At 39.5% G+C, this 24,744-nt stretch overlaps 1 pseudogene; it reads right to left on the reverse strand.

Annotated features, from left to right (window-relative positions):
* Positions 1–14,566: 14,566 nt before the first annotated feature.
* On the reverse strand, positions 14,567–17,706 carry LOC123812056 (annotated as a pseudogene).
* Between the last annotated feature and the right edge of the window lie 7,038 nt (positions 17,707–24,744).

Raw genomic sequence — 24,744 nt, forward strand, 5'->3', positions numbered from 1 at the left:
CCGCATGGCATCCAGAGTTAATGCTTCTGGTTATTGGCACCTCATGTATCTTGCATTAATGGTCAGATCAATTACTTCCATATCTCAAATGAGGAAAATGAAACTAAGGAAGATTAAATGGCCTGCATGGTTCTAGTGGCAAAGTTGGGATTAGGACACAAGTGCTTTAATTCTTAGTCTACTGTTCTTGCCATGTCACTCACTAATCATATGTTTTAAACTTATAATTAAGGAAAGAGATCATTGAGAACAAAGAATGAACATTTAAACTTCCTAAAATAAGAGATTTTTTTGGAGAAAAATTCACCTGATTCCTCTACTGACAGGATTGACAAAATATCTATTGTCTTAAAAGTGATCTATTATTGCACTTTTAGAACAGAATCTTAAAGTAAAATCCATCTTTCCCTGTAGATGAGTAAAACCAAATTTTAGCAGGCAGGCTTGGAGGGGCTGGAAGTATATTTATGATAAATGGAGAGGAAATCTATTTTTATTGATTAAATCCTTAGAATATCAGAATGAAAGTAAATGTGTGTGCTTCTGCATTATTCTCCTAACCATTTCCCCCATTTCAATGCCCATCTTACTTGAAAATATTGGGTGGAAGGGGAGACCTAGAATTTATAGTAGATTTCTTAGCTCTGATAAGTATTGAATAACAGAAAGCCACAACCTAAAAAGTTAGATGTAGTCTTAGCCAAAATGAATATGTTAGGTTTTCTGCCCACTATTTGTTTCAGAAACTCATCTAGCACTGAAAGTGAATATAGCCTTAAGTTTCAAAAAAGAAAGGAAAAGAGAATTTTCCCCTTCTAGTGTTAAGATACCCCATTAAAAGCTTGAGAATAAAACTCCTGCCCTATCAGTGTTTTCCTTTTCTATTAAGCAAATATTGATTTGCCCTCCCTTGCTTCTGATACAGGAGTCCAAATGACCATGGCCCTTTACTTTGCTGTCTTCTTTGTGTACTGGTGACTCACAAGGCGGCAAGTTTATGACTTGCTGTTGCTGCTGGGCAGCCAACAGGGGGTGCTCACTGCATATTTGGATGAAGGGGAAAAGATTTGATTTGAAACAACCCAGTTTTATTTTTCCTTAAATTCAATGCAAAACTAAAAACTGTAGTTCTCCTCAAACACAAAGATTTTGCAAATATGTTCAGAATCAGAGTGAAGGAATGCAGAGGTCAGTGAAGGGGGCCTAAGAGAGAGCCAGTATTTACACATGGATCAGGACTGAGATTCTGTGGTATCGGGATGCCTGAAGAATTTGGGTCATTGATCATGAATTATATCTGAATTCTCTTGGCTAAATGACTTAATTTATTGGATAATTTATCAACTTCTGACTTTGTGTGCCCAGAAACAGAGTGAACAGTGAGAAAATATCCTCTAATTTTCCTTTTTCCCCTGTTACTCCTAACACATAACTTAGCACTCAGTTTCTGCTGTACACATATAGAATGCAAAATGTTGTTGTGTGTTCCCATGGACAGTTTCTTTTAGGAATAAACTTCATGGAGTCCAAAAAGCAAATGAAAATAAGGCATTTTATTATATAAAATTCTGAGGACAACCACACATTTTAAGATTAAGGAAAAACTGGAATGGTGTTAGGATTTGAAGTAGTTCTTACCTACTTAAAATTCAGATTCAGTTTGAATTTATAAAAGCCGGGCCCTGGCTGGCGTAGCTCAGTGGATTGAGCGCAGGTTGTGAACCAAAGTGTCACAGGTTTGATTCCCAGTCAGGGTACATGCCTGGGTTGCAGGCCATGACCCCCAGCAACCGCACATTGATGTTTCTCTCTCTCTATCTCCCTCCCTGCCCTCTCTAAAAATAAATAAATAAAATCTTTAAAAAAAGAATTTATAAAAGCCCTAAAAAAAACATGTGGCATATTTAAATATTGTCTGGTTGTAATGTTTAAAACAAAGCTTAAACTTTGAAGGGTAGTAAAAATAAGTTGCTTGAACATCAACAAATGCTAACAGAAACAAGTTATTTTGAACCATTTTGAAGACAGAGATGAGAAAGATCAGAAGCTCTCATTAGAAGAAAATACAGCATGTGGCAAGTCCTAAAAAATTTATCAGGATATATTATCAAAGAAATACCAAAAGTCACAGGTATATATTGATAAATTTTAAAAAACAATTAACATTGCTTTCTTCTTATCAGAGTATTTAATAAGTTTTCCTGCAAGATTATCAAAGCCTTTGTTTGATTTATACAGCCAAGACTTCGAAAGAGTGATGGTCTTGCTCATTATTCAACAAAAACCACAAGGAAAAATGTTCATCTTAGAAACATACTTTGTTTCCTTTTTCTGGAGCCCAAACAACTTCCAGCTAAAAGATATATTTTGATTAAGATAATATTTTTCCCTAATCAATATTTTTTACCTCTGGGTTATTACTTCCTTGAAGGCTTCTCTGCCTTTTTTTTTCTTTCTAAATTAATCCATGTAGTTTATGAGAAATCATCGACACTGCCATATACTGCTGTTTACATTAAATCTTTCCCTTAATATTTACTGCTGGGTGGCAAGGCATGTCTCTAGCTTTTATGGTTAGACATCAAATCTTGAAATGTGTATTTTATACTTAATTGGAATGGGGATAGGAGTGCAGGAGCAGAATTAACCATTAATAAAATAACACTCCTGTCGACCAACTTCACCAGTTTCCAACCTGGTTGGCAATATGTCTGAGCTCTCCTTGGTGTAAAACCATACCTGTTGGGGTGTGCTTGCTTTATGCGTGTGCCTAGAATCATGTACTATTAGATGTGCATCAAATTTTTCTAAAAGTATCTGAACGCTTACTCTGGATTTTTGTACTTACCTCACTGCAGACAGGTGGCATATGGTTCACAGACCAGCACTCCTTTTGATCTTGTTAACCTCCTGTGTCCTTTGTTTCCCCACTCAGTAGCTAAGTCCCACCCTCACCTCACCGTAAAACATGTAACACACAGTGATGTAAGGCCTAAAATGAAGGTTCAATATTATGTGCTGCCTTGACATTTGATAAAATTGGGATGGCTTTGAATGGCATAACGACCACAAGCTCCCCTCCCAACTCTTCCCACAAATAAGGTACTATCCCAAATAAAGAGCCAAGAACAGTTTCTACTTATTTCTTACTGCTAAGTTTCAGTTCCCTCTCAGTGCTTGATATTATTCAAACAAGCCAATCACACACTCCCATGGGAACCAGGGGCAGGTACCTTCTTGATAACTGCAAAGACTGCCTCTCACAAACCCTGCTTGTTCACTCTGCTCCTGAACGTGAACCTTATGTGGCTCTGTGTGGTGTGTGGTATTCTCCTTGCTGGATTGTGAGTATACATAAATGATGAACTGCTGTTGATATCACCTGTCCAGTATTGGTTCGTGTGTTCAGCTCTCCCCCTAACCCTAGGACTGGGGATACCTTCCTCATCAATAAAGTAAATAGGATGCAGTTAAACACACACACAAGTGTGTTTACACACATGCCCCCACACACAGGGTTCCTGAGAAGGAAGAGGTCTACCCTAAGCCTAAATTCTTAGGAAAATGCCTTAGTAAAGTCCTGTGCTCTAAATCAGTGTTTGTATTTTTTAAATGAGGGGGGAAGAATCAGGACAAGGAACACTTGGATCTCCAGGTTTGGAATCAGAAGATGTAAGAGGAAAATGGACAGTATCAGAGATGCCCTTGCGTATTATTAGCATTTTTTTAAAGATTTCATTTATTTATTTTTAGAGGGAGGGAAAAGGAGAGAAAAAGAGGTGGGGAGAAATATCAATGTGTGCTTACCTCTCACGTGTGCTCTATCGAGGACCTAGCTTGCAACCCAGGCACATGCCCTGACTGGAAATTGAACCGGCGACCCTTCGGTTTGCAGGCCCCACACTCAATACACTGAGCCACACCAGCCAGGGAGCACATTATTAGTTTTTAAAAATGTACAAACTTTCCCACTCCTTTGACAGAATCATTGTGTGGTCTAATGTGATATTGGATGTCATTTTAATAAAGTGTTGTATGTATATTTTTAAATAGGAAGAATCTTAACATGGCTAGCTTATAGATGCTGATTTATTCTGCCCTGTTTTTCCAATGAAGTATCCATGAAATTGAATAAAGACATGTAGCATTGCAACTACACTGCACTCAAAGAATGGCTAGTGTCTTGACAGGAGCAGAGTCTATGATGCTTTTGGTGAGAGAAGTCAGACAGTTCTCCCTTGTTCCTTTCATTCTCTGCACCCTCATTTGTTCTCCATATATCCAATCTAAAAAAATGCAATTGTGGCAATGTTTAACATGAAATGTACTATTTTTACCATTTTAAAAAGTACTGTTCAGTAGGATTAGGTACATTCACATTGCTGTTCAACCTCCCTTCAGAACTCTTCATCTTGCAAAACTGGACCTCTATACTAATTAAACAACTCCCCTTCACTCCCTCCTCCCTATTGCCTGGCAACCACCATTCTACTTTCTATCTCTATGATTTTGACTACTTCAAATACCTCATATAAGTGCAATCATATAGTATTTGTTTTTTTTTTGTGACTGGCATATTTCGCAAACATGTAACAATAGTTCCAATTTCTTTCCTTTTTAAGGCTGAATAATATTTCATTGTATGAATATACCACACTTTGTTTACCTACTCATCTGTCAGTGGATACTTAGGTTGTTTCCACATTTTGGCTATTGCGTATAATGCTGCTATGAACATAGGGGTGCATATATTGTTTTGAATTGTTTCAGGATTACTAGGATGCATTTCCAGAAGTGGGACTGCTGGTTCAAAAGGCAGTTCCATTTTTAATTTTTTGAGGAAACTCCACAGTGGCTGCACCAGTCTGAATTCCCATCAATAGTGCACTAAGGTTCCCTTTTCTTCACATCTTCTCCAGCACGTGTTGTCTGTTGATTTATTGGTGACAGCCATTCTGGCAGGTGTGAGGTGGTATCTCATTGTGGTTTTAATTTGCCTCTCTCTGATGACTAATAATGTTGAGCATTTTTTCCATATGTCTATTGGCCATCCATATGTCTTCTTTGGAGAAGTGTTTATTCAGGTCCTTTGCCTATTTTTTAATTGGATTGTTTGTCTTTCTGGTCTTAAGTTGTGTAAGTTTTTTATATATTTTGGAAATTAACCCCTTATCAGATGTATCAGTGGTAAACACATTCTCCCATACAGTGGGTTCCCTTTTCATTTTGTTAATGGTTTCTTTTGCTGTGCAAAAGCTTTTTAACTTGATATAGTCTCATTTGATTGTTTTCTCATTTATCTTTTCATATATTGCTACATGAGGTGCCTAAAATTTTATTGCTTATGTTTTTTTCTAGTATTTTTATGGTCCGCAACTTACATTTAAGTCTTTTTTCCATTTTGAGTTTATTCTTGTGTATGGTATAAGTTGGTGGTCTAGTTTCATGTTTTGCATGTACCTGTCCAATTTTCTCAGCACCATTTACTGAAGTAACTGTCTTTATTCCATTGCATGTTCTTACTTCCTCTGTCAAATTTTAATTGACCACAAAGACATGGGTTTATTTCTGAGCTCTCTGTTCTGTTTCATTGATCTATGATTCATTTTGAGTTACTTTCTGCATAGGTGTTAATTAAGGGTTTAATTTCTTCATTTTGCATGTGGATATCTAGTTTTCCAGCACGACTTATTAAAACACATACTTTTTAAATGCATCCTTAAATTTTATTTATTTATTTACACACTATTTATTTATTTATTTGTTCAGTCTTGGAGGAGGCATGTTTCCTCATTTGTATGATAGAGAGGCACCAACCTGGGATAGAGGATAAAATCAGTAGAGCAGAACAGATAGTGTATGAACTCACTGGCCTGAAAGGCTGTTTTAGCCATTAGGGAAGAATTGGGAAGTTGGAACTGAAAGAGTTGTATTTACAAAATACCCTATGAGAGGATGGGTCTTTTTTAGTTATCTCCTGCAAAATAATACATTACTCTAAAACTTTGTGGCTTAAAACAATGAACATTTATTAACATGTTAGGAATCTGGATGCCAGTTAGGCATGTGCCTCTGACTCAGGCTTCCCATGAGATTGTAGTCAGGTTGTCAGCCTGAGTGGTGGTTTTATCTGAAGGTTTAACTACAGAAGGATACACTTCCAAACTTGTTGACATGGTTATTCACACAATTCAGCTCATTACCGGCTGTTGAACTAAGGACTTCAGTTTCATGCTGGGTGTTGGTTAGTGACCTCCCTCAGCTCCTTGCCACACATGGCTCCCCCATAGGGCAGTTTACAACATAGCAACTGACTTCCTTCAGTGACTCAGCAAATACTACCAATGGAAGCCTGTTTTTCTGAGAATCTGATCTCATAAGTGGCATTCATTCATTTCCGATGCATTCTATTCCCTAGAAGCAAGTTGTTGAATGCCTCACACACTCAAAGGGAATGAATTACACCACAGTGGGAATACCAAGAGGTAAGGATCACTGGGGTCCATCTTAGAAGATAACCACATGGTCCATTATAAAATAGTGACCAAGGGTCACACAGTTTTGGAGAAAACCATTCATTCTCTATGTCCTGTGTCACCACAGGCCATAGTACAGAAGACCTACCAGCACACTCATCCTCCACTGAGACAACCATAGAGAAGGCTTTGTGTTGAGAAAGAATCACGGTAACATTGAAGCAGCCTGGATACACTTTCAGGTAGAGGAGAGTTGTCCTCTGCAGTAAACAATAGGTATAGATGAACAAGAAAATTTTGACTGTATTGAGCCTCTGGGATTTGGGGGCTATTTGTTACTGAAGCACATCTTGGTCTTTCCTAACTAACTCAATTGTTTTCCTCTTTCACTGTTGGCCTTTGTGATAACACTGTGGGGTTATAGAGAATGGGAGGAGTTTTGGCGTCCTCACTTCCAGTAACTTTTGAGGCAGCTGAAACAAACTAGTAAGAATGTGTTGATTGGAGTAGGATCTCTGTGGAGACAACAGTTGTAGTCTAGCCTTCAGAGATGACTCTAGGTTCCTATTCTATTGGTAGATAGGAAGGAAGACTATGATTATTTCAAAATCAGACTCCAGATGGCCTCAAGTTTTTGTTCTTTAATGCTGAATTTGAGAAGAAAGTGGATTAATATCTACGGGGTTCTACAGGGATAGATATTACTCTAGGATTATACAACCAGCCAGTTTTTAAAAAAAATATTGGCTAAATAAACAAATTCTCTGGTCAGGACAACACAAGGAATAAAACCATGTATTTAGCAGAGATTAAAATAATATCAAATGTTATGTAATAAAAATTGGAAAAATATGTAATAAAATTTTTTATAAAATATATACTTTTCTTAGAGAAAAAGGTATTCAAATTATTGGAAATAGAAACAATGTGGAAGAAATACCTGAAGAGAGAGAAAAATAATTAAAGTTCTGAATACAATATCAAAGAGTAATATTTTTAAAATCTTCAGAATCGCTTAGTTTTACTGGAAAATTCCATTGCATTATAAATGTTCCAGAGTATTAAAGTAAAATGTAGGAAGCTGTATACTCCATTTTTATAAAGTTATCTTGACTCAGATATAGAAATTTGATAAAAGTAGCATGAACATATTGCAAACTGATTTTAATATTTAATTGCATAAATAATAAGTAAAATTCTCATCTTAACCTGGAACAATACTACTATTTACATGTCATGAGGATTACATGAGATAATGATATATAGCATCTGGAAGCATTAGATCACTTAGCAATTATTCAATAAATGGTTGCTATATTAATTTTGCAACATGTTATAAATATAAAATATTTTAACGAATGATATCCCATTCTTGTTACAAAGATATTGGTTTTACTAAAATGAATTTATAGGTTTATGACAATCAAAATACAAAGGAAAGGCTTTTATGAACCAGAAAAATATTTCCAGTTATTCTTGAGGAATAAAATGGCAATAACAGCACAGAAAATTTTTAAAAGAGAATTACTATTGAGGTATTTTTCCTAGCAAGTATTACAACATATAACAAAGCTAGAACAGTTAAAACAGTGTGTAGATACAGATTAGTAGAATAGAATAAAGAGCTTAAATTTATTCTGCTTATTATTTGACCAAAAACACCACAGCGACATGGTGAAAGATGAATTCTCCAATAAATGGTGTTTAGAATGTTATCTACTTGAATAAACAATAACACAAAGCCTATACCTTATATCTAGTATGCCAAAACAAATTGCAAATGAAGTTAATGTTTAAAAAAATAAAATACCATATAGTTAAATACGTTTAAGTAATCTTAGCATGAAGAAAGACTTTCTGATTATCAATGCAATAAATAAAAGAAAAAATGATAGGTTTGATTAGTATTATGTACACCAAAAATCATTTAAAAGGAAAGAACAATGTTGGAAAAATATTATGTAATACAATTTTTTATAAAATATATACTTTTCTTAGAGAAAAAGGTATTTAAATTATTGGAAATGGAAACAATGTGGAAGAAATACCAAAAAGCACCAATGTTCTTTCCTTTTAAAGGACAATTCTTATAAGAACAATTCTTATAAGAAAATGTTCATCTTTATTTTTTATTTTATTTTTTAATTTTTAAATTTATTTTTAGAGAGGGAAGAGAGGGAGAGAGAGAGAGAGAGAAACATCAATGTGAGGTTGCTGGGGGTTCTGGCCTGCAACCCAGGCATGTACCCTGGCTGGGAATCGAACCTGGGACACTTTGGTTCCCAGCCCGCGCTCAATTCACTGAGCTACGCCAGCCAGGGCTGAAAATGTTCATCTTTAAAGATGACATATACATTAGTAAGAAACCATTCCAAGAGAAAAGGAGAAAAGACAATTCACAAAAAAAGAAACTGAAATTGCCAATAAACTTATGAAGAAACATAGTATTTTGTATTTAAAGAAATGTTAGATCAAAATAACAAAGAAATACTGTATTTTACTGGACATATAGAAAGCTGATTTTTTAAATGTTAATACCCAGCACTGGAGAGAATCCAGGGAAACTCTCTTAGGAATCTCTGTGCATAAATATTGCACACATGTTGTCCATAACCACAGGAGAGAATTCTGGGGGCTGAATTGCATTTCCAGTGAGGCAGCAGGGGACAGGGAAGGGTTTACAGTCAGTAAGAGTGGTGTCACAGCAAGGGGCAGGGGAGTAGCCGAGAACAATGTCAGGACAGGCCAGATGCCGCTTATTGTCTGTCAGGACTCTTGAAGCAGCAGACAATTAGCTTTTAGTTTTAAAAGACATTTGTTTATCTCAAACGTGTTTGAGTCAGTCAATAAATTTCTCTCTTAGGCAATAATTTTGTGAATACCTGTCCATATGAAAAATGTGAGATGCTACTATTAAAATGATCATTGTTTTTTGATCATGGGATAAGATCACAGGTGATTTTTTTCTGCCCTCCCCCAATACAGGCAATTCTCTTTGTTGAGTTTCTTGCACAGCACTAGATTTAATTAGATCCTAAAATAGGCTTCCTGATCATGAAGAAAAAATTAATGATCTTCCTTACAAAAATACATGCCTTTTTTTTTTACCAGAACCAATACTCAAAGGTTTTAGAAAATTCTTATATATAGCAATTCCTGCATTTTATACCAGCTGCTTTAGGAATAAAATGTAATGTCTCATGTCTTTTTATGTCAATTTCAAGATCAGTGGAACAATTTTGTATCATTTCAAAATCAAACAAACTTTTATGTTCAGAGACTGAAAATGGCATTAAAACAACAGTAGAATTATAGATATTCACAGCCTCTAACCACTAATTTTCCTGTTTCTACAACCTAAGTGTGATTCTGGCCCAGTTGTTTTATATTTAAGACTTGGTATTGGCATATTTTTGCCTCTCTGAATGGGCATGCCTATGAGCATAACAAAGTAGACTGTTTAGGGTTTGTATAGCTCTAGTTTTAAGCACCACCTTGTAGATGTATCAATGCTTGTTTACACTGTCTTCACACAAGTTTATTACTAGTCTTGGTTTTAGTGACAGGTATTTTAAGATAAATTATGCAGGGAAAGAACCATATTGGTCCAAGATTCTAGTTCCTTCTGCATCCTGGATGAATGTAGAAGGAACCTGCACAGAATTAGGAAATCTGTGAGAGAGAAGGGACTTTCTGAGTACAGAATCCTTGGGGAAACATATATGTAATTTACCTCCTTTTTCTTATTTCATGATTTTTTCTAAAAGAGGTATGTTAATAAAGGGCTTGCAAACTCAAATGGTAAAAGGGGCCAGCAGTTGACAAAAGTGAGTTGTTATGATTTGTTAAATTAACATTTGTTAAGTGGAGTACAGGATGTTGGATGGTGAGTTCACAGTTCAACAACAGCCCATAAGAAAAACTGGAATAGAGAAGTTTCTTACCCACAGTTCCTCGAAGAAGTACACAGCACACCACAAGGGGCCACAAGGGTAGGTCAAAGCAGAGTGCAGACAGAGAAAGCAACAGGACTTAGGACCCCTGCCTTTATTATGGTCCACAGGTGTAGTAATTTGGAATTCCTGGGATAAGGTCAGAGTACTCAATTCAAACCAAAAGAGAAGGGTTTTTATCTAAGGAGATTGTCACAAGGTCTGTCACATCAAGAATTTACATTTGCTGGTGAGGATGTGGAGAAAAGGGAACTCTAGTGCACTGTTGGTGGGAATGCAGACTGGTGCAGTCACTGTGGAAACCAGTACGGAATTTCCTAAAAAAACAAAAAATGGAACTGCCTTATGACCCAGTGATTCCACTTCTGGGAATATACCCTAAGAATCCTGAAACACCAATTCAAAAGAACTTATGTGTTGGGAACCTCCCTGCTTGGTTTCAGAAGCTGTAACCCCCACTCCTCCATGACTAAAGCTGGGTGAGCAACCTTGGGACCATAAACCACTGAGGAGACAAAGCTTACCTCCCTGGCAGGAGCACCATTTCTGCTCCTTTTACTTCATCCATAACTGGCCCCCAGTGCTTGGTCGGTTAGCCAATGATGGGTAAGATTCCTCAAGCGGGGAATGACCTAAGACAGGCATAATCACATGGGAGGCCCCCAAGGAAGGACTTTGGGGGGTACAGCAAAAGGGGGTGATGGACCTTCACACCTCAGCTTTGACAAAACCTGAGTCCTCATTCTGTCTGCAAGAAGTCTCCTAATCTTCTGGCTGCCTTACTTCCCTTGCTCCATTTAAGCCTGACACAATGACAGAGGGTGGTGCAGCCCTATGCTGGAAAGGGTGATCAGGCCTAGGAAAGAATATGTAAAATCCTGTGAAATCTGCTTTGTTTAGAATGCTCTCAATTAAATGATAAGGGTCCAAGCAAGAAGTGAGTTTGTACCTCAAAGTTTTACAGTTCTTTAGCTATCTGACTCTGACTCAAAATAGGCCCTCAGAGTTCTTTGTTATCTATTGTTTGATCCTTACTGCCTGACAATGATTAATGAGCTTTACCTGTATTCTTGTGCAAATGAACCCAATAAATGCCCATTGAGGAAAAGGCTCCTGGCCCTTCTCCTTTGAGAGATCGGCCTCCTTTCCTCCCCAAGCAAATCATATCTTGGTAGACTTATTCTCAACTGTGGCAGCTGGGGGAGCTGTGTGGGCAGAGCCCCCCACCCCAACACTTATGCACCCTTGTGTTTATAGCAGCATAATCTATAATAGCTAAATATTGGAAACAGCCCGAGTGGCTATCATTAGATGAATGGATTAAAAAACTGTTGTACATTTACACAATGGAGTATTAGAAAGCAGAAAGAAAGAAGGAAGTCCTACCTTTTGCAATAGCATGGATGGAACTGAAGACTATTACTCTAAGTGAAATAAGTCAGCAAAAGACAAATACCATATGACCTCACTTATAACTGGAGTCTAATGAACAAAACAAAATAATGAGAAAAATAGAACTAGAAACATGAGATCATGGAACAGGCTGACAGCTGTAGGAGGGGAGGAAGAAATGGGGAATGGTGGAAAGAAGGGGAAAGAAGGTACATGTATAAATGACTCATGGACATGGACAACAGAGAGAGGATTGACTGGGAGAGATGGTTACACTGGGTGGAAGGAGGCAAAAGGAAAAAAAAGGAAATTGGGATAACAGTAATAGAATAAATAATAGAAAATTTATAAAGTCAAAAATATTTTTAAATAAAAAAATAATTTACATTTGTGCCCTAGATGGTGTGGCTCTGTTGGTTGGAGCATTGTCCCATAGCCAAAAGGTTGTGGGTTTGATTTCCAGTCAGGGCATATATCTAGGTTTTGGATTCAATTCCTAGTCCCTAAACAGATGATCATCTGTCCCAGGGGGTATAGAATGCAACCAGTGGAAGTTCCTCTTTCACACCAATGTTTCTCTCTCCCTGTTTCTCCTTTCCTCTCTCTCTAAAAGCAGTGAAAAAATGTCCTAGGGTGAGGATAAAAAATCATTTATATGTGCTTGTGAATGCCATGTACAGCATGTGCTTGTAGGAGAGGTCTAGTATCTATTTAGCATCACTACAGGCTGGTTGGCCAAAAAAAAATGGATGCTGAAGCAGCAATACTGAAGCAGCTAAGCAAAATCTGGATGTGAGTGGGATGTCTGAACTCAGCCAATGATAACTGGAGAGGGATTGCTCCCCCTAAAAGGGTTTATTAGCTCCTGTCTTCTGATACCATCCTGGCTGGAATGCAGCCCAGTGAGGTCACTCAGTCAGTATTTTTATGAGAAATTTCCTGGTTTTTAGATATGATGGTTACAAAGTAAAAAAGAAAAAAACTCCAAAGATTGTGGGTAAAGCAGGAAATGTCAGCAATGCGTACAGCCACTGGCTCTCTAGTGTGTGGTCCCTCCTTACCATTACATCAGGTTCCTTTCCCTGGTGAGACAGAGCTGTCTGCTTAACTATTCTTGAGAAACAATAGTACTTCCTTCCTGGAGTTTTGATGCACAGCATCCTAGCTCTGAGAGAATTTATGTGGTTAGTTCCTCAGTAAAATGAGGATACTAATACCTACCTCCCAAAATTTTTGTGAGGCCTGAACAGATTGGGATGTACAGATCGGGATGTACAGATCTGACATGTTAGTTCTGTTTTGTTGAGTCTCTTGGCTCCACCTTCATCAGTTGCATTACTTTCTCTTTTTCTTATTCACTGTGTTTATTCTTACCCCCTGCCTTTCTTCTAGCTGTGCCCCTAGTCCAGAAGGTTCTCCCTACTTCCTTTATCCACTCTAAATACCCTACCACAGGGGTGTCAAACTCATTTTCACTGGGGGCCACATCAGCCTTGCGGTTGCCTTCAAAAGGCCAAATGTAACTTTAGGATTGTATAAATGTAACTACTTCTTAACAGTTAAGTGAGAGCTCAATGTTGCTGCCAGGTAGAAACAAGATGCCAGCCAGAATAAACAAGGCAGAGGGCTGGATTCAGCCCTCGGGACTTGTGTTTGCCACCTGTGCCCTATCTACAAGATCTAATTCACCTTGCTTTCTACAAGACATCCTCTTATCTTTGTTCCACCCACACTGATCTCTATAATCTTATTTCACCATTTTTCCTTTTGTAACTGCAGTTCCAGGCACAAAGTAGCACTGAATGAAGTTGTGTTTTCCCAATTACAATTAAGATTCCTCATGAAGGGTTTTCAAGAACTACTATAAAGGTCACATGGAAAAAAACAAGGGGCAGTGTGGAAGCAAGGGAGGGGGGTGGTTTGGCTGGGGTGGGGGCAAGTGGTGGGAGGAAAATGCAGGCAACTATAATTGAACAACAATAAAATAATTTAAAAAAAGATTCCTTGTGAGTAAGGATGTAATTTTGATTTTTTTTAATAGTCCATAAAGTTTAATGTAATGTTTTCACAATAATGAGCATTAAAAATGTGATGAACAAAATAAGTTAGATATTCATATCTGAAGAAAAAGGTAGCCTCTCAAGGTTTGTAGGTCAGATCACCAGAGTTACCACAGAATGTACCAAGTAAAACAGGATATTTGTGAAGTGCCTTGTAATGAGTCTTGTGCTTCCTTGACATTGAAGAGTGTTATTTATGTGCTGTTGGTACAGAGGCTAGGAAATGCCAAATACATGCTAAATTGAAGCATATTGTTAGGGTCCACATAAAATGTAACAGTAAATATTACCTTAAAGTAACATAATAGACAGACTTGTAAGATTCAATGGTAGCAAAATTTAAGGTAAAACTTTTCTAAAGAAATCCATAATTGCAAGACAATCAGAACATGTCAACAGAGAGGGAGCCTTGGTCATCAGCTTTGTGCTCCATTATCAATGTCATCCATATCGTAGAGAAAAATGAGACAAAAACAGCATAACCTGGTGGTTTAATGTTTGATTTGTTGATTCAGTTACTTAATACTTATGTTCACTAGGTAACTTTAGTTTTGTGCGTGTGTGTGGCAGAACTATTTTTACTATAAATAGTGAGGCCTTCTCCCAGACATCCCTGATGACCAGGATGGCACTGTCCTGGGGTAAGGTGGTCTTGTAGTGGAAGAGGCAGACAGCCCACCCTCTTCTAACCCTGGGCACCTTGCCCTGAAGCCAGCTCACAGAGCCTGCACTCCTTCTGGAAGTGGATGAGGACATCTCAATGGTTCACCCCCTTCACCAGTTTACTCAGGATCTGGTCTTCAGCCTGCCCCTCGGCAACTGCCTTCAGGATTTTTTCCTGGTTCACATAGCCTTGTACCTCCTGGTTCAGCTGCAAATGTTTCTTCTTAGAGCTCAGCTCCTGGACTGTAATCATGAGCTTAGTCTCCTCATCCACTAGGCTGTTTTTGTTTTTTTTTTCCCCCTGAAGTGTAGCAATTCTGGGGAACTGCTCTGGTTCCTCAAGGCCTAATCCAATTCCATTCTCTAGGCCTTCAGCTCCCTCAGGCCAGCCACAATCTCATTTAGTCTCTGCTGGATGGTTTGGGCCTTGCAGAATCTCTTCATCTCCTGCAGCAGAGTCCACTGACACATTGGGTGCTTGTTCATAGTTCTTAGTGAAGATTGAAGGTCAGCAGGGCCTATTCCACATCTAAGTCCAAAGCTACATTCTCCTCTTCCTCTTCTTCCTCTTCACTGAAGAAAGGTTTCCCTTCATTCTCTCTCCCCATGGCCTTAAAAACCTGAGGGCTCTGGGTTGGCACTGCCCATCTCACAAAGCTGCCCACCAGGGCATGGAGGGCCAGGTAAGAGCAGCTATGAGGGGTTTCGGTGGAGACTCCATTTCCTAGTCAAGGTTCAAATTAAGGAAGGACAACCGCTGGTGTTCTAGGTTAGAGAGGTGGATTAGCCAATGGGTAGACTAGCTGAGGCTTGGGACAGGACTGGCCCCCTCCTGGGGGACCATGGGAGTTGAGGGGCCTGATATCATGTTATTTTCATCTGGAGTGGAGACGTCCTGATTCTCAGGGCCTCTGTCATTGCCATCTTCTTTGTGGCCTGGCTGGGACAAGTGCTGGAAGCAGTAGAAATGTCCATCTCCTGGGGGCTGTCCATAACCACTGAGCCACAGTGTGGCCTCACAGACATGGCAGCAGAAGCAGCTCAGATGATAGGCGTAGCCATTAACACACAGGTGTTCCAGGATAGACAGGTGTTCTCTTCCCCACAAAGTGCACATAAGTTCTTGCCATCAGCCTCCTGGTATTATAATGGGAAAGTCAGGGGTATAGCAGACTCTGGAACAGGGGTCTCAGCCTCTGTCTGCTGGTGTTGCTTCTTACCACCTGCATTCTCCATTTTCCTGGGTCTGGCTCCATTTCAGTGTCCTCTACAGTTTGACAAGAAATAGTACAGCACTGGAGTCCCTGGAGAGCCTTGGCTGATGGTGTGCTCTTGAAGGAACTGTGAAAGTGGCTGAGGTAGGTGATGAGGCCCAATAGGTCACTTCCTGACACCACTGTTTCTGTGGACAATATGGGTGATATGCTCAACTTATGCTCTACCATCTTCAGTGCCCAAACAGTCACTTCCAGAGCCCCTACCCTCTGCAGCATTGAGAGGTCCAGTAGGCTAGGCTGAAGCTGGTTCACCAAAACACCAGAGCCAGCCCATTTGCCCAGGAGGAAAAAAGGTTGGCGACATGGACATGAGGGTACCTGAAACCTGCTCCTGGCACCAGCGTAGCAGTTCTTCCTGTGTGCTCATTAATCTAATGTCAGGCTTTCCTGAGTCAGTCTTGTTACTCTTCCTCCACACAAGTTCCTTGGCAATCATGTCATGTAGGACTCACACCTGATTGGGGGACATAGCCTAGAGGTTCAGGTTGGGGTAGGGAGTGACTGGGTTGAGCCCATACTGGGCCAAGTTGTGGTGCATGTTTTCCGGGGATATCTATGACAGGAGCTGGTACAGGCTTTCACATTCTGCCAAAACTTCTAGGGGCCCAATCCCCTCCACCCACCACTTCACCATCCAGGTGGCATCAAAGACTGCCAAGAAGCCCCAGGCCACTCCAGTGACCAGGGATCAGAAGGGCTTCAGCAGGCATTCCCCCACCAGCCCCAACAACAGGCAGATGCTGTGCTTCTCTTGTGCACAAGCAAAGCTATCTGCCCACACCATGCTTGTAAAGTCAAAAGCAGAGATGTCAAGCCATCCATGGGCATCTTGGGCAAACTCCAGCCTCCCAAGTTTGCTATGGGTGGCGATGTCAGCAACTGCACAGGCAAAGCCCTGCAGACCCTGAGGCTCCACATTGGCACTGCTCAACAGCCAGACAGTTTCTGGTCACTGCTGATGTAGCACCCCCAGGTGCATCAGGCACTGTTTCTTGGCTTCCATCACAAAGTAGGTGCATTGTCTTTGTAGTATACAATGTTTTCCAGGTCAGTGCCTGACTTTGAGCAGGCTCTGGAAGAAGCTCTGGTTATGGATCCTGGCCACGCTGCTGATCTTGGGCACCTGTGTCTCTTCCATGGTGCACCGTTCACACAGTTAACCATGATGCTAATAGCCAGTTCACTGTGCATTTCTCACAGTACAAAATTTGTCTTCAGGGACAAATTTACCTTGAACAGCAGAGATGAGAACATCAAATTCATAGTTGGCCAGTTGGGCAAGGGGATTGGGCTGGAGCTGGGCCTACCAGCCACTCCCTTTTTGGGAGAAGATGGAGGCCAATGAAATTGACACCCCAGTGAATTTCCACCCCAGCATTAGTGCCACTTTCAACAAAAGCAGCTAAAGGTGTGAGATACTAATGTAGTCCAGGGTGCCTTTGCAGAAGTACTTATAGAACTTCTTGGCACCAAGTGCCCAAAGGTCATGAATGATGATGGGCCGGAGGTGGTGCACATTGTACCAAGAGAACTTGGTTTACTTTTCCACCAGGACCACACAGGCCCCCAGTAGTGGCCAGCTGCATAGCAGCCCATAGACCCCAGGTTCAGTGTCAACCACCAGGCACTTCATGCTAGTGGAGGCCCAGCCCTGCTGGTAGACAGGCTGGCCTGCTCACTTGTCCAGCTTGGCCCACATAGACTTAGTGTTCCAGTAGTTGAATTGGGCCTTGATCTTGTGCTACTAGGGTAGCTCCCCACCAGGATCCAGCCCCAGGGACCAGCATAACCCCTGGAAGGTGCTCAGCACATTCTGACACAGCTGGGCCCACAGGAAGCTCTCAAAGTGGGCATGTGCTGGGCCAGTGGAGGTGGGTGAGGCCATGGAGGCCCCTAGGTCTCTCAGGGAAGGGAGCAGCTGGGTATAGTTAAGTGGCTGAATCTGGATCACAAAGTCTGGAGAGGGGCTGAACAGGATGGGAGTGAGGGAAGACAGACTGGAGGGCCAGGAGGGGTTTTGGAGCACCCCTGTTAGCATTTCCCCAGAATTGCACCCCCACACCACATCTCCACCCCATAGTGGGCAGGGGCACATTAGGTAACTTTTTAATTTTGACTTGTCTTAGCATTATGCTCTAAGACTTTCCTTGGTCATGTTAATGTCAGAATTTTGGTCCAAATGACCTTCGTTTCTCATCATAAATCAACACACTGATAGTTTTGGTGCTCGTTTAGTTTTTCAAATGCTTTAGTTTTTCAAAAGTTCCTCCAGCCTGATCACTCCTGTATACTAAGAAGAGTTTCTGATTTAGGTACTCCTCTGTGAGACCCTGTCCTAATGTAGTCAACCTGTCTAATTTCACCTCTATCATGTCCATATTCAAACTTCTACATGACACACCAGCATGACAATTTGAACAAATATAATCCATTTTCCTCTTCATCCTTATCTCCCCAGTAGTCTAGTTAGATTTATGGTGTACCCTAGTTATTCATTCATTCAGCATTTACTAAGAATACACGATACATCCACTTTTGTGCAATGTACTGTGGAAGCCAATACTGACCCTGCCACAGTGGGTTTTGAACCCATCTGAGTCATGTGCAACCATTAGGTTTGTTTAAGTAGATACTGGTAGCCACTAACAGCAACTCACTGACAGCTAATCCTCCACAATCTGGTTTTAAAGACAGCAAGTCTCAGGATGAGTTCTATCACCCATACAAATGTTTGTTAGATAAACATGTATAGCAATCAGGTACATAAAAACCATTATAAAACCCATTCTGTGAGTTCCACAGAGAACTAGCTCTCTGCTCTTAGAGTGATCTGTGAACATCTTGAATGGAAAGTTCACTGCAAACAAATATAGCCACAGTTCCAAGATATCATTTAGTTTACTTGATAATTGGCAGCAGACAACCATTAGCATTTAAAATTGAGACTGGAATCATATCCCAGCTGCTGTCTTGAGGGTTTGCTGGTTCATGTAAGGTAAGGGCCTACCTAAAGTAATTCACTCACTCGACATGCCTCAAATGTCACTTGTTTAACTAATTTAGCCATTGTTAACATTCTTTACATTAATGATCTAGCCAATAGTTCCACCAACACAAATTCATTTTGGTTGCAATTTGTAAATTACCAATGCGCCTAGTTTAGATTGCACATAAAGATAGCTGTAGCCTCTGGATAGCTGTGGCCTTTCTGATTAAATGTTAGCTGACCTCCCTTTGAGTGTAAATTCCTGATTAGAATAAGTGACCTCCCCGAGGGTGTAAATGAAAGTTAACACCCATATCCATTTACATCATGCTGTCTGTGTCAAAGTATTTTTAGGTAAATTATAGACTTTATAGCACAGGGTTTTAAGATATATATGGTTTTAATACCATTTCAGTTTATTCCAAATAGTATTAAAGCTCAGGAAGAAGAACTTCAGAAGAATGGAGTTTTGGACTCTTCCCTGGAATGATTTATATTAAAATACTCCTTAATGACAACTCTACTAAGAAAAGGAAAAACATTATTTTAAATTTATTTAGCTATCAATCTATTAGTTTTTTAGTTTAAACTGGCAGGACTAAGAGAAAGGCAGAGTTTCCCTAAGGGTAAAAACTTCAGTTTTATAGAGTAAATTAGCCTATTTGACACAAAAAGTCTGTAGGGCACAGCCTGGAAACTTAAGATGGAGGCCAATAAAGAATTAAATTACTCTGCATTAAAAAGTCATTAGGAGGCTCCAAGCTTGAGTGGGAGTTGAGATGGAGAAGTCAAGTTATGGCTGAAAGAAGGTACTTGGAGAAATGGAAGCAAATGAAGTCTGGAGGGTTGAAGGACCCACAAAAATTATCTGCAGCAGAGATGACCTCTCTAACTCTTAGCACAGTGATGTCTAACACTCAATTTTATGTGGTTGCCAATTCTAACCTCTCTGTATGTGATTCACTTCTGTTAGCCTAAACCTTCAATAAAATGTCTGTTACCCAAAACAGCTATGGTTAGTGATCCTTTGAGAACATGAAGAGAGGAGGGGTATACATGGATTAAGGAAGTTCAGAGAGAGGACAACATCTCAGGCACTGACCAATGAATATTGATTTCTCACTGAACTCAGTTGACCAATTGAGAACTCAGAAACAGCATACATATAGAGTGGGAGGTGATCATGAACTTGTACAGTACTACTGGGAATCCTCTAAAATATACAATCTTATAATACTCCCTACAGTACATGCAGCATAGGTTGGTGCCATTGTACTTCAGGTATTAAAGCGACAGATAGCCCCAGGAGACTGGAAGACATCTAGACCTAGAAGTTGATATTATGTAAAAGCAGATCCAAATCTAGGATGCATCTCTTGACATTGATTTGATCCATTTGTTACATTTTCTCTTAGATAACTAAACAAATTGAACTTACAGTAGAATGAGAAAAGTTTCATCCAATATTGACTGTTCCCAAAGCAGGGAGTTTGTTCAAGGAATTTGCATTTATTCAACAGAGAAAATGAATTGTTTTTTTTTAATTGGAATTTTTTTAAGGAGGCAATATTCTTTCTATGATTAAACTATGTTCTTATTCAAAATGTTTTTGATTCCAGAGTGATCTGGTGTTTAAAACAAAATCATGTCATGAGTCATAGCTGCTATGCCTCAGGCCCTATCCAGTACCATGGGTCTGGCTTGGAACTAAGTGTTGAAGACACATAGAGAAAAAGACATTTACTGTCACATTTAAGCTTCTTTTAGCAGAAAGACAAATGCTGTTGCATTTAATGAAATCAGTTTACTCCTTTTTCAACCTAAGCAGCCTTCTAAAACTTAATATGATGACTTTAAGATCATAAAATACACATTCCACTGAAATATATCCTAATGAGCTTCTTTGGGATGCGGATATTCTAGGAAGATTCAACCCTAGAATCTGATTCTGAGGAGGATATATTTGTCTTTGAGACTAAAGTTTATTCACAAACAAACAATTCCTGTGCATCTTCTGCACTCCATCCAAGATGTTAAAGCAGTTCTCTAAGTCACTGATAATTTTGGATTTTCCATTGATCTTATTTATGTGTTAACATATCTAAAAACATTAGGCTGTGCTTTTTTTGTTTGGAATATCTGATTATCTTTATCATATAAGTACATGCCCAGTGTGTTCCTATGTATTCAGTATCCAGACAACACTAAAACGGAGGCTTATTTGGCTTTCTGAGATGTAGTATAATACAGAGAATGCCAGGGCAGTTACTTTTGTGGTGCTGGTGTACACTGGATGGGGTAGGTATTAGTTACAGTCTGGAGGAAGATTTAACATAGTAAGTCTGAGAATGTAAAGTTGTGACTTTTCAGAGAGAAATGGGCAGGCTGGGAATGATTAGAGAAAGAAAAGGGGTATTTGTGATAGGATATATAAGCTGGTGTGTTGCTGCAAAGGGTGCAGGTGAAGAAGATGCAAAGTAGATAATTCATGTTCTGATCTCTCACCTACGATTTGGTGTCAGACCATTCTGATGTCCTCTTTTCTTTCCACACCATGATATAAATAATGCTTCATGAATCAGATTTTAATTCCAAGACCCACTATTATTTACCATGAATCTTTGTGAAAAACATGTTACCTCTCTTACTCTCAGTTCCTTCATCAGTAAAATCAGTATAATCGTGTTAAGCAAAGATTTTGGTCAGATTACTATATTTCGCTGAATGTAAGATATGATTGATTATAAGACAGAATTATTTTATTGCAACTAAGAAAAGGTTAAAACTCTGTCAATTGAACTGATGTTAGAGCTATTGAAATGTGAAATCTTGGAATCAATGAGATAGAAATATTTAATGTTAATGAGTTTTGCAAAACATAAAGTACCATATAGATATTTATTATTTATTTATTGAAATGTACAATGACATGAACCTGATGGATACACACAAATGATGAACTTGCATCAAATTTTGGCTCATGAGAATCCCATGAGAAGGTAGCAACTTTATGGAATACTACATTAAGGTTTGTATCATAAAGGTGGAAATAAATGCAAAAGACAAACATTTTCTTATAAAGCAGCAACATTATGTACCACAAGTGAGCATTATTTTTGTGTTAGAACATAAATATATAAGGTCTATTACATATAAGATCATACTATTCAGTTCTCCCCCAGAGAAAATGCAAGAGGTCAGATTTAGAGCAATAGGTTTTGTTACATTCACTGTAAAAGTTGCAATGAATTGGGCACTTCTCAGTAAGCCAGAGGAGGTCCAAAGGACAGGAAGTCAGTGAATAAAAAGGAGAATCACAAGGGAGGAGTATGAAAACTAGGCAGGGAATGTTCTTGAGTAGGGAATGCTTATGGGCTGAATTGTGTGTGTACCCAACTGCCACTTTCTCCAATTCATTATTGCATTATTAACTCTCAGTACCTCAGATTGTGACAGTATTTAAAGATAGCACCTTTAGAAGGTAAGTAAGATAAAGAGAGGTCACCCTGGCTGGGTAGCACAGTTGGTTGGAGCATCATCCCATGCAATAAAGAAGGTTGCAGGTTCAATCACACTCAGGGCATGTATGGGAGGCAACTGATTGATGTTTCTCTCTCTCTCTCCTCTCCTCCCCACCTTCCTCTCTCTCTAAAATCAATAAAAATATCCTTGGGTGAGGATTTTAAAAAAAGATAAATTGAGATCATATAGATAGGCCCTAATCCAATATGATGGGTGTCATTATAAGAAGAGAGGATTAGGAAACAGATACACACACAGGGGGAAATAGTCACCTACAAGCCAAGGAGAGGGGACTCAGAAGAATACAACCCTTTGATTTTGGACTCCTAACCTCAAGAATTGTGAGAAAATAAAATTCTGTTGTTTAAGCCATTCAGTGTATAGTACTTTGTGAAGGCAAAGCTAATATAAAGTCATTGTTCGATACTTCAAAGCATTTAATTTTAACTGCCTTCAGGTAATCATATCAATATTAAGTTTGTGTCAAATAAAGCTTCAGGGCATTAGACTTCCAGCCAAGATGGAGGTGTGGGTAGATACACTTTGCCTCCTTGCACAACCAAAAGAAGAACAACAAATTTAAAAATAAAAATAACCAGAACTGCCAGAAAATTGAACTGTATAGAAGTCTGACAACCAAGGAATTAAAGAAGAAATATTTATTCAGACCAGTAGGAGGGGTGGAGACAGGCAGCTGAGGTGGAAAGGATTTACAGCAAGGCAATGACTGGAGGACCAGGGCAGGCAAGGAGGCAGCTGGCAGAGTGGGAGCTCCCACACTTGCATGCAGATAAACTGGGAGAAACCACTGGGGAACAGGACAGATCATGCAACCCAGGGTTTCAGTGCAGGGAAATAAAGCCTCAAAGCCTCTGACTGAAAAAACCTGTGGAGGGTGTGGTGGCAGGAGAAACTCCCAGCCTCACAGAAGACTTCATTGGAAAAGCCCATAGGGTCCTAGAATGTACACAAACCCACCCATGCAGGAATCAGCCCCAGAAGGGCCCAATTTACTTGTGGGTAGTGGAGGAAGTGACTGAAAGCCTGCTGAGAGCCGAGCAAGTAGCATCTCTCAGACCCCTCCCCCACAGACAGTGCCACAACACAGCAATGTGAATTGCCCTGCTTTGGCAAATATCTAAGGCTCTGCCCTTGCCATATAACAAGCGAGCCAAGACAAAAAAAATGGCCCAAATAAAAGAACAGATCAAAGCTCCAGAAAAAGTACAACTAAATGACAAACAGCTAGCCAATCTATCAGATGCACAGTTCAAAACACTGGTAGTCAGGATGCTCACAGAAATGGTTGAGTGTAGGAGCAAAATGGAAGAAAAAGTGAAGGCTACAAAAAGTGAAATGAAGAAAAATGCATAGGGAACTAACAGTGACGGGAAGGAAACAGAGACTCAAATCAGTGGTTTCGACCAGAAGGAAGAAACAGACATTCATCCAGAACAGAATGAAGAAATAAGACTTCAAAAACAGGAGAGGCTTAGGAACCTCCAGGACAATTTTCAGCATTCCAACCTCCAAATCATAGGGGTGCCAAAAAGAGAAGAGGAAGAGCAAGAATTGAAAACATAATGAATGAGAACTTCCCTAATCTGGCAAAGGAAATAGACTTCTAGGAAGTCCAGGAAGCTCAGAGAGTCCCAAAGAAGTTGGACCCAAGGAAGCACACACCAAGGCACATCATAATTACATTACCCAACATTAAAGATAAGGAGAAAATCTTAAAAACAGCAAGAGAAAAGGAGACAGTTACCTACAAAGGAGTTCCTTCCTATAAGACTCTCAGCTGATTTCTCAAAAGAAATCTTGCAGGCAAGAAGGGGCAGGAAAGAAGTATTCAAAGTCATGAAAGGTAAGGAGCTACATCTAAGATTACTTTATCTGGCAAAACTATCATTTAGAATGGAAAGGCAGATAAAGTGCCTCTCAGATAAGGTCAAGTTAAAGGAGTTCCTCATCACCAAGCCCTTATTATATGAAATGTCAAAGGAACTTATTGAAGAAAAAGAAGAAGATAAAAAATACGAACGGTAAAATGACAATAACGTCACAACTATCAACAACTGAACCTAAACAAACAAACAAACAAACAAACAAAAACACTTAAGCAAACAACTAGAACAGAAACAAATCATAGAAATGGAGATCACATGGAGAGTTATCAGCTGGGGATGGGAGGCAGGAATGTGGGAAAAGGTACAGGGAATAAGCAACATAAATAGTAGGTACAAAATAGACAGGGGGAGGTTAAGAATAGTATGGAAAATGGAAAAGCCAAAGAACTTATATGTATGACCCATGAACATGAACTTAGGTGAAGAAATGATGAGGGGGCACAGGGCAGAAGGGAATAAAGGGGAGAACAAATGGGACAACTGTATTAGCATAATCAATAAAATGTAT

The sequence above is a fragment of the Phyllostomus hastatus genome, unplaced genomic scaffold, assembly GCF_019186645.2.
Source record: "Phyllostomus hastatus isolate PE091 unplaced genomic scaffold, TTU_PhHast_1.1 phas_scaffold_78, whole genome shotgun sequence".
Taxonomy (NCBI): Eukaryota; Metazoa; Chordata; class Mammalia; order Chiroptera; family Phyllostomidae; genus Phyllostomus; species Phyllostomus hastatus.